At 37.3% G+C, this 18,740-nt stretch overlaps 1 long non-coding RNA gene across 1 annotated transcript; it reads left to right on the top strand.

Moving 5' to 3' along the window:
* The first annotated feature begins 2,900 nt into the window (after positions 1 to 2,900).
* Positions 2,901 to 13,400, top strand: LOC115923160. Its single transcript, XR_004063831.1, has 4 exons — positions 2,901 to 3,315; positions 11,201 to 11,317; positions 12,580 to 12,687; positions 13,146 to 13,400. It is a non-coding gene; the product is annotated as an uncharacterized LOC115923160 (long non-coding RNA).
* The last annotated feature ends 5,340 nt before the right edge of the window (positions 13,401 to 18,740 follow it).

Here is an 18,740-nt window from a genome sequence, read left to right as displayed (position 1 = left end):
AAAAAAAAAACTGAGAATTATCGATGTTTTATCATAACTTAATCAGGGGGAGGTGGTGGTGAGCACTAATTTGTACGGGTGTAGCTACGATGTTGACTAAGTTAACGAAATAAATCTTAATATATTCATGTTGTCGTGGAAAATGACCAATTGCCCATATCGCAAGTAGGCCTACTATACAGTGCGTCCCAGAAAAAACGAAACCGAGAATTAATCACAATTATAATTAATAAATGACATATATTTGTAAAGCATAGATCCTCCTCTTTCATTTAATGTAACTCATATGATGCATATTTCACGCACGAGTGATTAAAAACAAATTGAAGAGAGGGTACCAAAAAGTCATTTGGCGGGCGTTATCTGAATTTCAAAGAGAAAATCACATTTCTAGAAAGTTTATTTTCTGCCCTTTCATACGACACCTCAATCAGGAATAACAAAGTTCTGTTTGTTTAAATTAATGCTTGCATTTCCATAATTTGATGAAACGAATTGGTTTTTACTGGTTGCCTGCCATAGCAACGAGCAGACTTGACAAAAGACTAACTCCGTTTCGTTGACAATCAGCCATGCACAAAGAGGACGAAAGAGCCCCCAGAAGCTTAGGGATTTTGGGCATTAAATTTCCATCAGATTAGCATCCAGTGGACCGCCTTAGGGCAAGCGAATCACTTAAAGAGCGCGCGTGGGGGAGGGGATGGGTGAAAGGCCAAGCGCGGTAACTTAGAAGTTTCATTAAATTATTTTCAAAAGAAGACGATTTGTTGTACCGTTCTCGACTCTTAATCCTTGTCTGAATTCAGTTTCCCCATCCCACGCGCAGCGCGGAAGCTTAGACGTTTCATTAAGTTAATATAGAAAGAAGACGATTTGTTGTATACCGTTCTCTACTCTTAACCCTAATTGTCTGAATTCAGTTTCTCCCTCTCTCGCGCGAAGTGCAGGAGCTTCAACGTTTCATTAAATTATTAGAAAAAGAAGACGATTCATTGTACCGACTCTAAATAATTCTCCTAATTTTCAAAAATGTTTCTTTGTCCGATAAAAAGTCACAGTTCGAAGGGGAAAAAATTGCTGGCCGACCGACATAAAAAAAAATCCCACTGACTTCAACCCCACACCCCCCCCCCCCCCCTTTAGCGACGCTCCTGAATGTAGAGTGGCCTGAGCGGGTAGGCACAGGTCGTGGTTCTAAACTTACAGAGACACTTCGATGAAGACATCCTTATTTCATGATTGCGTGTGTTGAACTGCCCTGGACTTTACAACTTTAAACCTCCAGAGTTTATTTTGCATAATTGGTATTTATCAAATATCATAGGTAGCAAATAAAGGATGACTAAAAGAGGAATGAAAACAAACAGATAGGAGAGGATGGTCAAGCATAATGATGTGCACCAATCTATAATGATAATGATAACCGAGCCCGGCCAAAATATGCCAGGGGGGGGGGCGCAATGATATCCGAGCCCCTCACAAAATATCGGGGGGGGGGGGGGGGGGCTCCGTGATGTTATCCGAGCCCCCACAAAAAACAATTGGGTGATATCTGAGCCCCACCAACATATGGGGGGGGGGGCTCAAAGATATCTGAGCCCCACCAAAATATGGGGGGGGGGGCGCTCAATGATATCAGAGTCCCGCCAAAATATTTGGGGGTTTCAATGATATCCGAGATCCACCAAATATATTTTTGGGGGTCAATGATATGCGAGATCCGATGTCTGAGTACCCTCCCCCCCCCCTCCTCCCCAAATAAATATTTATAAAATGTTTATATTTGAATGGTAAGCCTGTAGATTATAGGTATTAGAATTAGAATTAGAAAATTAGAATATAATGATTGGGGAGGAGGGGGGGGGGGTAATGATATCCGAGCCCCGCAATAAGTATCGGGGGCGGCTCAATGATAACTGAGCACCACTTAAATATTGGGGGCTCAATGGTATCTTAGCCCCTAAGGACTCAATGATATCTAAGCCCCACTAACAAATTGGGGGGCTTAATGATATCTATAAGCCCCGCAAAAAATATTGGGGGGCTCAATGATATCTGAGCCCCCAAGCCCCCCCCCCCCGGTTCCTAAGCCTTTGTACAGGTCAATGAAGTCTACTTTTTGAAACTTAAAGGGATTGGGTAACTTTGTCTCAGGTTCTGAAACAAAATCCTGGAATGATAGTTAGGGCTAGTTCTGACTGGAAAACGACCCAAATATCGGATTATGGCTAGCTGCCCCAGGGCCTTGTCCTATATACGGATCAGGGAAACAATACTTGTAGGTCCTGTGGAACGGCGGGCTTGGGGGCTCAAGCCCCCCCCCCACACTTTTGAAAAAGTATATTAAAGATAATTAAATAGAAAGAAATAGAAAAGAAAGTATGCTCATGTGACCGTAATCAAATGCCCATACCCCTGAGCGTCCGGGGGCTCTGCCCCCTGGACCCCACCTTGTGCCCTAAGGCTGGCCCCTGGATGCACATCTGACCGTAATTTTAATGCCTAAAACCCTTGCGCTTCCGGGGGCTCCGCCCCTTGGACCATACGCCAATTAGTGACCTGCTAGTGTCATGAATAAGGTATTAAAATATGCTTACCTGACCGTAATTAAATGCCCCTACCCCCTGAGCATCCGCCAATTTGGGCTACGCTCTAACTTATCTTAAATACTCTAGCCTCCCCCACTCACTTTCAACCACATTTTTAATCACTTTTATTTCCCATTTAACTCCTTCATTAAACCTTGAAAGGCCCCCAAATACTTGGGGCGGGGGCCTGGATCACGAGTATATACTAGTAGTGAGTTGGTTGAAGAACGAAGCCACGTACAAAAGTATAATCGATTACAACAGTTGTGGGACCGATATTCATAGAATAAAGGTTTTTAATAAAATATTCCACCTGATCCACAAACTCTCCCTAAGATAATCAAGGGAGATTTTACCTCAGTCTCCCTGGTTTTTCCTTCTCCAGTGCGTCTATTGGTCATTAGTTGCTGGACTCTCCAAGGTTAATCAAGGCAGAATGGCAATCATATTCTCTGTGCACATTAAGGCTGCTCCCGCGTAGGTACACGCGCGCATGCATATCGAGACCTGCGAAATACCGGACATTTGGCTAGCGAGAGCCCCACGATACCTGCAGGGCTAGTATCACAGTGCAGTGAGCTAGAGCAACGGAGATCATGAGGCCTGACCCGCCTGAGCCCGGGGTGGCTGCTGTAAACGAACTGGGGTACTGGGTAGATCCACTCACGATACGTGCGAGAAGCAGTGCAGTAGACGGCAATATCTCAGCCATCACACAGGATATAACGTGAGTTTCTTTCAAATCTGTTTATCTAAGACTATGTCTGTAATGTAGAAAATATCACTGTCTACACTACAACCTAATTCAATGTTAATTGATGATAGATCTACTCGCCTAGATCTAGTCAATCATGTTTGTTATTATTGTTATTTTATAATTGTATTTTTCGCAATGGGAGCTGAGCTGAGAAAGGGGCCCCGGAGGTGGTGGCATCCGCTAGGACCAGACAATAACAAAGCCATCAGGTATGGGGATGAATTCTTTAATAAAACCAGGGTATCTCATATCCCTGATAAAACTGAATTCTGTCTACCGGTACGTTTCCGTACACAGACGGTACTGTTTGTCGCAACACACAACAGGGGGATAATGGCTGACTTTTGCCACAATCCGACACATAATTTTTTGTTTGACAGGCAGAGAATTGACCGACTGAGCTGAGCCAACTTCCCTCCTCCAGCTCCAGTGCCTGCGTGATGAGATTAGGGTTAGGGCCTACACAAAAACATTGTTTCGTAAAATGTTGTTGTGACCCGAAAGAGGTTGAAAATCCTGATCTAGATTTTACACAGGGCCGGGGGGGGGGGGGGGGGGGGGGAAGGGGGGCGTGGCAATTCGTTTAGGGGGGTCGTCCTCCCCGGAAAATTTCCAAAAGTGCCCCCCAAAACAAACACTTACTATATAAAGACTGCAACACACCTTTAGGATCTGGAGGGTCCAAGAGAGCAGCGTTTAGACCAATACAAATGCCAAAATCTTTTCGCTCTTGTAATATCCTTCAAAATTTTCAAGTAAATATTGTAGAAAATAAAAGAGAAGTGTGAACAAAGTATAAATTGTCAGTTAAAAATAAAGCTGAGTTCTTGTTATGTGATTTGCATTGTGAAAGAAACGTGGAATATACAATTACTGTACACAAAAAGATGTGTATGGGACTACACCAACATGTGGCATAACATTCTGTCCCGATTGTTATGATGTTACATGCCATATTTAGAAAATTGAGGCATTTGAAGAGCCATGCTTTTCCGGAAACATTTTGTAATCTAATGTTCTTCCACACTTGTATAATACAATGATACCGCTCCGATTTAAACCACTGGAGTTATGACCACACGGGAACCCAAGGGCAGATCTACAGGGGGGGGGGGGGGGGGGGGGTTAGGTTAGGGGGTTACTCCCCCCCCCCCCCCCCCTCCTTGGGCTCCCAGGTGAAAATGTGATGTGCATAGAATAACGCCATCATGTGTCCAGACCCACACAGTATTAGTAGATGTTAGTAGATGCCAGGAAAACTTAAAAATAGCAAAAACAAAATCGCCTTGCCGCTCTATGGCTCGTGGACAATGGCTCTGCATCGCCATTGGGTCACCCCCCCCCCCCCCCCTTGGCAAAAAGCTAGATCCGCCCCTGGAACCCATACCAGAAACTTATTATGGGCCCTTGGTCAGATGGAACTTGCAGCCTCAGTCATATCTAGTCTCGTTGTCATGGCTCATTTCAATTACATGTGTATGTATGGTTCTGGGTTATGGTTATTGTCAGCTCCAGTGCATGTCCTACATGTACATGTGTAACTTCATACATGGGTTCTGACACAAGTGCAAGGTTATCCATAAGATAACCCTGAATTACCTCATACATTTGCACCGCTGTGATACCCTACAAGCCATATCAGGACAATTAACCCCTTTGACAACCCCCTCCCCCACCCCCCGGAAAATGACCCCAGTGGACAATTACCCCCCCCCCCTCCCCCCTCCCCACCCATGAAAAAATCTCAGACAATGGATGACTATAATTTCATGTATGGAGAGACGGTGCCAGGTAAAAATGTCAGAGGTAAAATTTCAGATTTAAAAAGTCAGAGGTAATAACTAAACAAGTAAGAGGTACAGCAACAAAATGTAGGGGGAGGGGAAATTAGTGCTGTCATAATATCTAAGCACTGTATCACACAAAATGTCAAGATTCAAGCTACCGGGCCAGTCCATTATATCTCCTTCTTCCATATCATAATGTATATTTTCTAAATGACTGTGGTGTATTGTACTTTGTACAAGTATGTCCTAAGGATAATACTATGTGGAAATTCGAAACTTATATTTTGTGATCAGGTTTGCATATGTACATTGTATATGAATTTCTAACCTTTTTTTCGATTTTCTATTTTCTATTAAAGTAGGTTGATGTTTTAATGTTTATTTGGTTTTGAGGAAGTAATTACATAGAATATTAAGATTGAATGAGATAAAACAGGGAATCAGTTATAAAGATTGCAAAGAAATTCCACAAATTCAGACATCAGACCCATCTTCATGTTGATCCCAGCAGACTGAGCAGAGCCTCTTATTATGACAAGAACACGGTGCACCAACAAGCCTACTGTATAAGAAAACATCAAGAAAAAGACACACATATGCTTCCCCCCTCATCAATACTTTATTACAAAATTTTAACAAACAATGTCAGAGCTTTGCTTGAAGAATGTCAGATAGTAGGCCTACATGTACATGTAGTAAACGTTGAGACATATTTAGCCAGGTATTTTGTAATGTGCTTTCGCCTTTTATGGCAGAAGTTATTCTATTTGTTGGTTTAAACATAACACAGTGTAACTGTATATAATAACATCATGTTTGTGATTAAGAAACGTGAGAGAAATACAGTTCAAGTCCTTCAAATTCCACTCGTTTTTTCTGCCAAATTTATGGTGCATTTTTTTTAATGTGTAGACTTGTACAAATATATACTTGCTGGAATACAGTGTATGCCAGCACACATTTTATCAATCCTGCACCAAATATTGGAATATCCTTCAAACAATATTATCGTATACAAGCAGTCTCATGATTCTATGAATTTGTACAGTAAAACTATGTTTCTGATATGTTGCTCATGATCATGAATTTGTCAATTTCAGAGTTTGATCTTTCACAGCAAATAAAACTGAACATTTTACCTTATTTGACATTTTTACTTGTATTTTTACTTCTGACATTTGTACACCAAGCCAAAGAAACAAACATGTAGACATGGCTCTACGAAATTAACCATGAGAACATCATATATTTTGGACAATGTAAACTTAGACCTAGGCAGTTAGGGAGGTGCAACCCAGCCCAGTCAGGGCATCTGATTTACTTTCCCTTTGAAATGTCAAAACATGAATAATATTATTCAAAAGCTACATTGTTAAGAGTTCCAGTGAGAATCTACCTTAATGGTTGTGTGAACATGTGCATATGTATGGAGTTAAACTGCATACTTGTACCCAAAGCTTTAGGACACTGTAGCATTTAATTATTTTGTTTACAGAATTTGCTCCAGAGAAGTAAGGTACATATATGTACCTAAATACTATTTTTATCAATTTTCAGGAAGGGTAGGGCTTCTGTTTTTTGTTTTTTTAAATTAATGTTAATAAGGTCATCAGCCCTCTTGTTCCTCCTATTCTCCTCTCTTTTTGCTTTTTAAATTTATTTACCCTGGGGGAGGGGGGGGGGGCGTCAACCACTCGTTGTTTAACGTGTAAAACTGACTCTAGACATCTTTTTTTTCTAAATTCAAACTAATTGTACCATCAAATCAAAAGATAGTCTAAATAAATCAATGGGTTTGTATTTTCTCTTTATATAAAACAAAAGGATATCTTAGACTTCAGACTACATGTACATCAAATTCAGCATTATGTTATAATTGTAGTAGAATAGGGGCCATGTTATTTTAACTGCTTGCACGAAAGAAAGAAATCATCAAATTTAAAAGTTTGTTTCAAAACATTGATTTTTAGATTAGAATCAAGTGTTTCTGTAAATTTGTTAATATTTTTTATTCGGAAAAAACAAAGAAAATCATTGAATACCAAAAGAGTACATTTGGAAAAGAGCCACATGGATGCTGGGAAAAGAAAAAGATTAACTTAATAACTATTTCCCAGAGGTCTTCTTTTCCAATCTATGTGACTTTACAGAAATGGTAACAATAAAATTGTGAGGTATACATAACAATTTATAAATCACTATTAATCAACAATAATCATTGATAAGATAAAAATTTATTAAAAACAAAACTTACCCCCCCCCCCCCCCCCCCCCCCCCCCCCCCCCCCCCCCCTCTGAACAAAAAAGAGGGAAAATGTCGCTTTGTGTACATGTACATGTACATTATATAGCACCATGGAAAAATGGGGGGGGGGGGGGGGAGGGTGAATACATGCACTTAAATCCGACTCTTAACCTGGAATTTTACCTGAAGATGGCACTGTGCAGCTGGGTATGATAACAAAAACAGCAAACAAACAAAATTGAGACAGAGACAGCTCATCATAATTAACTAATTTATGTTAACTCATCTGTATACTGAGAATTTGTTCTTTTAGTTTTAAAGTCAAGTAAGAAATAATAACACAACAACAGTCTTCAAATCAGTATTGAGAGTATACTAGACACTGGGAAATGTGTGGATGGCAGAGCCATGGAGTCTTTGAGTGCAAGCTGTCAAATGTTTGAATCAAACAGTGTCAGAATATCTTTGGTTATGCAGATAGCATTTTGGACAGCTTCACATTTTATAAGGCCAACAAAGACTTTGAGAACAAAGCTAGTCATAAGATAATGTCGCCTGGAAAAAAGAGTGTACCACTTTAAAAGTTTGGAGGTGTACAGAATACTCCATTTCCTGTTTTCTATGTTTGAGAATAATTCGTCTAGCTCATCTTTGTATCTATTCATTTTTTCAACATTTTCTCTACTGTGTATGAACCAGGCACGTTGGCCATATTCAATAATGCTTATGGAGAACGAGGCATTTGTACAAACACAGCAGAGAGTCACTTGACAGATTGTTTGCTACACTGATGATGAAACTTAACATTCCATTAGCCTTTGATACAACATAATCAACATGATTTCACCAGGTCATTTTATTATTCAAAACAATGCCAAGGTATTTATATCGCGTAGCAACTTAAAATATATAATCATTAATATGGTAATGGGGTTGACCTGGGATTTTTTATTCGGTAATGCGCATAACTTTACATTTGGAAGTGTTCAGCTTCATTTTGATTGTCAGTCACTACATATTGACTCTAGATTTGTGCAGCTACATGAACATTGTAGAATCTGCAGCTAGATATGAGAGATTTAATTGTTATTCAATTAGTTGGAATGCAGAACTGAACAAAGTCTCTCCAAAATACCTTCCTTTAATACCATTTTGCCAATAACTCTCACATACTTATAAGGGTTATACTATGTAACAGCAACAGTTTCGAAATGTGATTGTACAGGTTTGAAAATCATCGCTACCAGTAGGTTAATAGTACTTCTCAACCAAAAAATCATTTTCGAAATAGTAGTCATGGAAATGGTTCATTAGATGGCACATATTGTACTACAATACATCTAGGAACCTGCGAACCCTTAAACAAGCCCTTGAGCCCAGCCACAAGAGACTTTGTCATTTGCATCAAATCATACTTATTCCACATTCTAATTTTACTTGTTTGAATATTTGTTTGTGGACCACCCTGAACATGTGGAAGAAAAGCCTGTTTAAAATTTAACAGTAGTACAGAGAGCTGTGATGTTTTGAAAGTGGTGATGGATCCATTTCTGCTTTCATGAAGTTAATTTCATGAAGTAATTTGTGGAACTCAACTTATTTCAGTCAAATGCATCTAGAATGGTCTAGAAATCAAATTTGCTGTTTTTTTAAGTACCAAAATTCCCTTTTAAGTACATATATGTTTATACTATAAAAGTGTATTCCTTTTGTATTTCCTAATCGGCCCTTTTCTATCAACTCTGTTATTGCCCTTTTTTTTATATATCGGTCACATATTCCTCTAACAAAAAACTGGACAGCTTCTTTTTTTTTTTACTAATCTTGTGACAAACAATGTAAAGAAAATATCCTAGTATGTGTCTTAATGTTGAAGACAGAATGAGCTATGGTATAATTTCAAGCATCCATGTTTGCTCTTAAAATGACATGCATGGCCCTACATGTACATATGCACATATTTTCTGATCAGTCATGCGCTTGAATGAAAGATGCAGTTTGTCCATTTAATTTCCATTCTGTCCTATAGATTTGGTAAAAGCTAAAATAATAATTATTATTTTATTTATAAATCCCTTCTCCCTGAGGATCCTAACCACCAAATAGCATTAATAACCCAAGATGTAACTAACTATGGTCAGTTATCTGCCCATGGCCATGATACTTTGAAATTTCTTTCAATATTTATACAAATAGAGCAAACTAAAGCATAACTTGTTTTTATAATTTCTGTGTGCAAAGTTATTCTTTGCATAATTTTTCTACTTCAAATAAAATGTTTCTCTATTTTGATCCCATTTCCACTCTGTTGCTCTATGTGATAAGGATATTCCTTATGCAAATACAATCTCCTACACATAATGATTGGCCTTTCTTTTAAACGTTATTGGATTTGTGTGTGTGTGGTGAGTGCGCGTTTTTTTGTGGTCACTGTTATGCTTAAGCACAGCACTCAATATAAAATGTTATTCTTTAACTCCAGCATGATTTCATTTGCGTTTCATATATTATTTAATATGTAGAGCCATCCCTTGGCTTTAGTATTTTAAGGAGGGTTGGGGATGATTTGTTTTCCTCACCCCTCTTCTGTTCAAAGTTAATGACTGCGATGGATTAGAACAACCTTTATAGTGACTTTGAGACCAATTTTGTGGACAGTCCATAGCAAGGTTTGGCAAAACTTTATTATTATATAATTGCCATGTCAAATGATAATCATAGCTGGCACTAACATGATATGAATCTTTTTGTTTATACACGGCATCTCAAAAAAATGTGCAACAAGATGTTGATTGGCAACATCTTAAACAGCACTCATTCATCCATTTCGCCAGTAGTGCCGTCTTAGTATCTTCTGAGTACTCTTTATGAATCGTACGGGGATCTAATCTGCAAGTTAGGATTTGTTTTGCTACATGTATATGTGTCATATTTTAGATGTTACAAAGAAAGCATGATGCATGGCATCACCGATAATCATCACTGATACATTTCAAATTGCTATTTCATTAGCAATCTCTGAAATGTCATGAATATATATTAGTTGAAATACATAGTACTAGAACCAAAAGAGAGTGCTCCAAGGAATTTCTGATGCAAATAATTTGTGCTTACTTCTTATTTATTCTTTTAAACTTACATGTAAAAAAAATCAGGTCCAAGATTCTGGTGAAGTTCATGTTGAGAGTAATTATAAATGTACCATCGGGGCCTACCCTACACTGTATACTGGATAGCTGTGATCTGCAGTTTTTTTTTGTATAGTATATTACTATGGAGGTTCATCTAGCGGTCCTTAAGAGTAGAGTATGATTATCTACACGTCTTTGCAGCTCCTGATTAGATTTTTACCTTCCTTCTCTCTCTCTCTCTCTGTCTACCACTCATCCCTCTTTTTTTCAATTTGCTCCTATTATGTCTTTCTCTTTATGATCGGAAGAGGTTGCGGTATTGTCATTTACATCAGTTTCCTATTTATGTATGAATGCATTTATGATGTGACTCAGAATGAAGTTTTTTTTTGTACTGTCTGCTGAAAGATGGAATGGTGTTCACTCATTCTTGTTCAACATTAAGTTAACCCCTTTGGCTCTCAGCATACAAAATCATGTTTGTGCCTATGTTAAATTGTATGTAACATCAATGGGAGACAAATTTCTGTATTACAAATGTATTATGGAAAATAAAACCAGAATCTTGAAACTTGTAAATGTATTGTAGACTAAGCATGCTTAATTAAATTCCTTTGAATTTTAATTATTTTACATGTTTTTACTGATTGTATCTATTTCAATATTTTTCTTTTGTATAACCCTAACTACAGTCTTCTTTGGAGCCATATGACAGACGTATACAGCTGAAATGGAATTTCCCTTCAACCGTACAATATTTCAGGGCTTATATTTCAGGAATCGGTGTTCGCCCAACGTAGCAGTTGCAGGTACATGTAATAATGCTATGTTTTATTTTATTTACAATTTTACATTTGCCGAAGTCCTTTCCCTGGAGATTATTCAAAGCAAAAGTATGTTCATTAAATGTATATACCTTTTTTCATAAAGTTTTCTTGTGAAATATCATGAGTTTTAGTCAAATTCCCCCCTCCCCCCACCCCTGTTTTTGTTGCTTCTTGCTCCTTTATATTTCAGCTAGCCCATAGACCTACGATATATGTTTAGGTCTTTTTAATTGAAATGAAAACATTGCTTTCTTCAGTCATTAATATGCAACATATGCATTATACACATATTGGGGATATGTTACCCCAAAAATATATAAGAGCAAATTACGTTAATGAAATAAAGTGTGGACGAGAGGCACTGAGCTAAAAAAAAAATTAAAAAAGGAAATGCAATCCAGGCTATGTACTTACAGCAGTAAGAACAGATTTAGGCTTCACTCAAGTCATAATGTAATTATTGTAATGAAGTGTTAAATATAGGGTCTGTGCTTGTAGACTAATAGGGAGCAAGAGAGGGCCATAGCAGAAACAGAAAGTGAATACATTTAAGTCATTTTAAGATATCTAATATCAAATGTAACTTGTCACTTTTTATCTCATAGAGCTACGTTTATATTAACAGCTGTGGTTGTAGTCTTATTCAGGAAATATCATAGGGAATGTCACTAAAATAAAGTCATTTGTTTACTCCATTCACAAGCTTTTAATACCCTATTGTACATCTCAAAGAAATCATGTTCACAATACAACTTTGTAATGAATGCACATTTCAAAAGTTGATGCTCAAGGCCATTGAAATTGCCTGTGTTGCTATGATATCGTTTGGTCAATTGAGACTTACAGCATTCATACATTTATTTTGTATAGGATTTTCCTCAAACTTCCACTGAGTTTTGTCTGTCATTTCTCTGCTATCAAGTTCATCAGTGTTTGTAGTGAATCTTCCCTCTCTTTTAAATACACCTTTTCATTATGATTAACATTTATAGATTCTCTAATGCATTGAACTAGCCTCTTTGCAAGTACACACTTTCGTATTTTCATGATTTCAATATTTGTTTTTACATGTATTGTAATGCTGACTCTGATAAAACAGTACTGGAATTGTTATGTACCTACTTTACGTTCACTCGTAAACGTTGTCATAGTCAGGAAGATGACTAGCTACACTATAATCATGATTCTATTAAACTATAACTATGCACATGTAATGTACTGTTTCAATTAAATCTTACTTACAGAAAAAGGACAACAACAAGTGGCACTATTCATGTATTCCTCCAAAGTGCTCATGCCAATCATGCCATAGCTGAACTTTCCTGAAAGACTGAGTCAATGAAAACTCTAAGGTAATTTTTTTTTTAAACTGATAAGTGTCAAAGCCTCACTATATATGCTTTTGTCATGATCTCTTCTTAGACTATACATAAATGGGGTTACAGCGTAAGAAAACCTTTCCGACGTTTTTAGGAGTATACCCATGAAATATATATTGAGAATAGAATATCCAGTCATATTCTACATACATGTATTTGAAGAGTTATATCTAGGGATTTGATATAATGACATGTTCGATAATGATCAGTTGTTGTACTTGATTAGATGCATTCATTCCTTAAATAAAGGCTTTGTAGCATACATGAATTTGAAATAGAGATCCCTCCTACTTAATTGTTATGTGTATAGAATTCATTTAATTTTTTTTCTTATTCGAGACCTTTTGCAGAACCCCAATAGAATCCATTTGATTTGTTTGCGTGATTGTATTTCACCATCCATGCTATCGTTTTCTTATTTCACTGTGCAGACTTCAACATATGTGCAGCATTTCAACCGAGAGTCAACACCCTCCATTGTAGTGTTCGGCAGGCTTTTCAATTGGAGTTTGGGCTGATTTCAATCGTAATAATAATAATAATAATATTCAGTTCCTGTATAGCGCATGATATGTTATGAAATAACACCTCTATGCGCTTCCAAAGAGCTTTGGAAATGATTACCCTTTAGCTCCGGCAGCCGTTATCAGGAATAATCCTGCCAGGTACCCATTTACCTCACCTGGGTTGAGTGTGGCAAATGTAGATCAATGTCTTGCCAAAGGACATTAGTGCCGCGGCGGGACTCGAACCGCAGACCTTGTGATCAACAGTCCGGTGACGTATCCACTCGACCACAACACAGGACCACCGCATAGCACTTTATGACTCTGTCTGCTTAAGCATGGTTGTTTCCTGATGCAACATCATCAACACATGCTTAATTTTCTTGCGTAGTGCTCGTATATCCTATATCCTGAGAGTTACTTTTATTTGTGTTACTTTATTTGGTCTGATTCACATTTGAACTTCCTGGTTTCTAGTGATGAATTATTGGCCATAATTGTAATTATCATTGCATGTCTACTTTAAGATGTGATGATACAGAAGGGCTACAGCCTAAGCACAGCTTCATATGCTTCCAGCCCCCCCCCAAAAAAAACTATTTAAATGAATCACAAGGAGTAGAAAGAGAAAGAGAGAGAGAGATGGGGGAGGGGGTACTAATATGAAGGGATGGGATGGGGATTTTCAGCTATCAATGAAATTGTTAACTGACATATATTATCATTAATATTTCATTCACATGTTGCAGGAATGTCTGATGTTGAAATAACATGTACGTGAAGGTACAAAGTAACCACATTGTGTAACATATTTCCTAGTGAATGTTACCAAATATGTCAATGTAAAAGTGTTCAAAACGAATAGTCCCACCATTATTGTCGCTTGATAGGTCTGAAACCATGCTCTGTAATTGCCAATATGACAGTATGTGTCTATTTTCATAAAAAATTACACAGTGAGAGGGATCAAGAAACACTGTTTCAGTTCAAATGTACTATTCATAAAATCGAGATGGAAATCATTATCATTTCTCTGTCTATAACTATCTGATGCTTAGCTCCAAGATTAAGCGTGTAAAAGTAAGTGCAATTTTGTTCTCTTCACTCCAACCACATTGATTTACTGAGCATGATTCTGCATAAATTGATGAGGAAATGTAACAATACACTATAAAAATGTGTTGAATTTTAAAAAGTTGCCAGTTTCCGAAAAGTAAATCAACTGAAATAGGCCCTACAAGGATATTAATTCCCATTAATTGATGTCTTTGTAATGCATGTTAATTTCTATAATGTGATATCATCAACTGTTTATATTTCATACAGAAAAATATAGAATACAGAAAATTAATTTCATTTGAAATGAAATAAAATTTAAAAACTATATATATATATATAATTCAAAATGATAGTGTTAGATAATTTTCAGATTGATGAGAATGGATAAGGATTTACGATTTGAATATATATTTTCTATGTGAACCTACTAAGATGTATGTACATCGAGTTAAATTAGATATTTGTCTACATATGCTATGAATGGTTTTTCAAAATGTGATGAAATTCAAATGTACATGTATATATCCAATCTTGTTGTTGTTATGGCTTAAATAACTTGGAGGACTAGGAGATATAAGAAACGTTGATTAATTACTCTTGATTGATTATTTACTCTTCTTTGCATCGTTCACTCTAACTGGCAAAACAGCGACAATTAGTAGACACACAAAAAAGTATTGCCAAGGCAATTTTATTTCTCTTATCATCCTGTAATGTATTTTTCTCTTCAATGTTTTGCAGTTGCAATGTGCAGAAGTTGGTATTGCTTCCGGTTCTAGGACACCTACCCCCTGAACAACCATTCCCCCAGTGCCCTACCCCCTGGACACCCACACCCGGATAACCACCCTCTAGGACAACTACCCTCCTGACAACTATCCTAGGGGGTAGTTGCCTGGGGGGAGGGGTAGTTTTCCGGGGGTAGTCGTCCTAGAGGGTGGTTGCCCTAGGGGGTAGTTGTCCTAGGGGGTAGATTTCCTAGAGGATGGTTATCCGGGGTTGATGTCCAGGGGTCGGTGTCCGGATACGATTACTTTCCATGAATGAATCTAAATGAGCAAATTATCATGCAGTATCATGAATTTCAATTGTTCTTTTGCAGGGAACATTTTAATTTATATCATAGCTAGCCAGTTCTGAAATATCCTCGATTACAAATTACCATGCTCAAAAGTTGGAAATTATACATGTAGTTTTGTTTTCATTTTTGATATTGTATAAAATAGCGTATGCAAGGGTTGTCCAAATCGCATCACAAGTATACAACCGTTTATTTAAAATTAACATTCATATGTGTTTTCTGGAATAAAGTTTGTTATTTTGTATTATTGTCCATTTCATTCAATTTTCACCAACTTATTTGTTCAATATTTCTACTTTTCCTCAGAACATGTGTTGTGAAGTTTGAATATTCCTTGTCGGTTTCATTATGCCATGAAAATAAGCTCATAAATGTAAATGCCCTTTTTTGCCCTCCTTAACGATTTTAGATATACAGTTAACACATGAATTATTCATACCCCTTTGTATATTTGATTTTTTTTTTCTTTTTTCTTGTGTTTTTCGTTATTCAAGAATAAAAGGTCCACTAAGGGTAAATTATATGTTGGCTTTAATATATTACATTCTCAAGAAATGTAAATCGGAACAAATCAATTTTTTACATACTAATTTAAAAACTTGGTAAGGGTATAAATAATTTGTTCAATGTACATGTAGTGTAACATGTTTCAAAGGAATGGAAGTTTGATTTGAGTGTGCATTCGTGTTAGGGAGGAGAGAGAGAGAGGCCGGGGAGGGGGGGGGGGGCACCAGTATTTTTTCGCCACTTTTTCAGAGAAAGGCAGGCACCTTGGGGTTCATTTAAGTAAAACATTTAATGCTGCTTCCTGGAAATTGAATGCATATACGTAAGAACTGTTTTTTCTAGAGTTTTGGAAGAATTATTATATTCGGGTTAGTGCAGCCTAGACAACCAACATCACAGGCACGTACATACGTTTGGCATTTCAATTTCTACTGTTTGTAGCCATGAAGGCGTTAACTTTGTATATATATATTAGTTTTATGCTCTTGTGACTCAAAACAGAATTTCACGTTGACTAAATTTATGATAGAATATGTGATTGAATAAAATCACCAATCATTTTAATTTCACTCATTAATTTTCTTATTGCCTTTTTCTTTATAAACATGTATGAATATGATACAAAGAAACGGTGTTTAAACAAATTATTATAAAGTATTTGCCATCACCTGGGCCATGGACATAAAATTATAAATTAAAAAAAGTAGGCTTATATGCATCTTCTCTTTGTGTTTTGAAGAACATTCTTCAGAGAAATACACATGACATGAGATCATGATTTATCTCTATACATCTCGCAAGTTTCACCTGCTTTGTTTAGTTATTTCCATTGTGGATGTAAGACATCATAACTCCCTATAGGAGGTGACATCATATTTTGTAACCCCTTTCATATTCACATCTTAAATATATACGGGCTAGTATCGCTCCACCTGGTAGACCAATAATATTGCTATAAGAACATGACACCTCGAAACTGGACCTGTATAGTTGTGAATATGCAATATCAATAAAACAATATCATCTGCTTCAAAGTATGAACCACAACATATTTTCAGCACAGGACCACAGTACATGACTGTACTTACAGAGGCAAACAAACCTGGCCACGTAATTCAACAGGGCATATTTGTGTTTCATGCGTAAGGGTGTGGCACTAGCTTAATTTGGCTTAGCGGCAGTGTATATCACATGTAGTTGCTCTAACTCGGATGTATCACTCCTGATCCCATCAAAACGGACAGAGTAGAGTGTAATGAGCATGCAATCTTCTGCCAAGAAACGTTTCATGAATCAGGATACGGTAAGATTACTTATCCTAACCCTATAGGCTTGAATAGTTCATGGTTACAAAATGCGACCCGGCTGCTAAGTAGGGGTGTGGTTGTATAACTTACCCCCAAGTGCATTCAATTTCATTATTTTTGGCCCGGCCCCTCCCCTCAGTGTTATTTAGGGTACGCATATTTGTGTTCCCAGCCCCCCCCCCCCCCCCCCTTTCAGAAAAGTCCGGTGTGTAAATTCAATACGGCCGGGTAGATCTTTTTTCTTTGTTATACAAGCCTTTTTAGCACCCCCCCCCCCCCTCTTTCAGCAAAAGTCCAGTGTGTAAAGTCAATACGGGCAGATCTTTTTCTTTGTTATACGATCGAGCCGGAGATTTGGGAACACGCATGCGATACCTCCGTTCCCGGAGGGGGGGGGGGGGGTATTCGTTACGACTTAATTTACTGCAGTAAAACTAAATATAAAAAAATATGATGAATAAGTATAAGAAAAATGAATTATGAACTACCAATTACCCCGGACCAATATCAACGAAAATTTAAGAATCCCCATTACACCATCACCATCGTTATCATCATCGCCCCCTCCCCGTTTCTGTCTGTCTCTCTCTCTCTCTCTCTCTCTCCGTCTCCCGAGACGGTAGTCAACATAAAGAATCTCGACTTTTTCATTTTTGGGATGAGAAAGATATCATATTAGTCGCGTATTAACGCAAGTTTGATTGGCATTGATGAACAAATTATAATCACCGTAGTCGTCCAAGAAATGTTCCAGAAATTTGTGAAATGCAGCTATTTAAAATATATATACATAGCATTTTTTTTCTTGCTTTCTGTCTTTCTTTCTTCTTGTGGTTCTTTCTTTTTTCCCCTTCTTCGTCGTCTTCTTCTTCTTCATTAAGCTAAGACAATAAACATGCACAATAAAATTGTACAATGTATCTATGATGACTTGGTAGTCAACGTTTGATATGGTACATTGCTGCCGATATTGCTAAAGTCTGACTTTTCGTAACGCTTCGTAATGAAAAGTTCAGATAATGCTTACATGGTAAACAATCCTGAAAAAGAAGACTATAAGCTACTGATCATAGTTTAATTTCTTTATTTGCTTTAGTTGCAAAAGAGTCGTAGAGGGCTTTTTCCACTTTGGGCAGCGGTGCAGAGTCTCGTAATTCTGTCGCTGTACAGTTTAAAATAAAATATCCGAAGAAACTGAGCAAGACCCCTTACTTTTCTTAAAATTTGCCTTTTTAATTGACAGTAGGTGAGATAATTTAGTTTTGCAGATAGATATTTAGGAAATTGTCGCACATCATTATTAATAATGAGTAATAGCAATCTATCTTTATCTAAAACTGCATGCGTATTTATGATTTCATTCATACACCTGCATGGCTGCCGTAATTTGTACTTTTCCATTTTTTCTTTTTGTCGCCATGAACAGGAGAGGATTAAAACTTGTCTATTTAATTCATTTGAAAATTAATTCATTTGAAAGATTGTTTCATGCCTATATGTGGTGCATGGTGTCAAATCTGCAAATAATTCAACGTAATTATTTTCCATTTGTTCAATCATCATTGT

Source organism: Strongylocentrotus purpuratus, unplaced genomic scaffold (genome assembly GCF_000002235.5).
Source record: "Strongylocentrotus purpuratus isolate Spur 01 unplaced genomic scaffold, Spur_5.0 spur5_scaffold_13, whole genome shotgun sequence".
NCBI classification, from domain to species: Eukaryota; Metazoa; Echinodermata; class Echinoidea; order Camarodonta; family Strongylocentrotidae; genus Strongylocentrotus; species Strongylocentrotus purpuratus.
The sequence above is the reverse complement of the archived record's forward strand: the minus strand, read 5'-3'. Positions and strand labels throughout refer to the sequence as shown.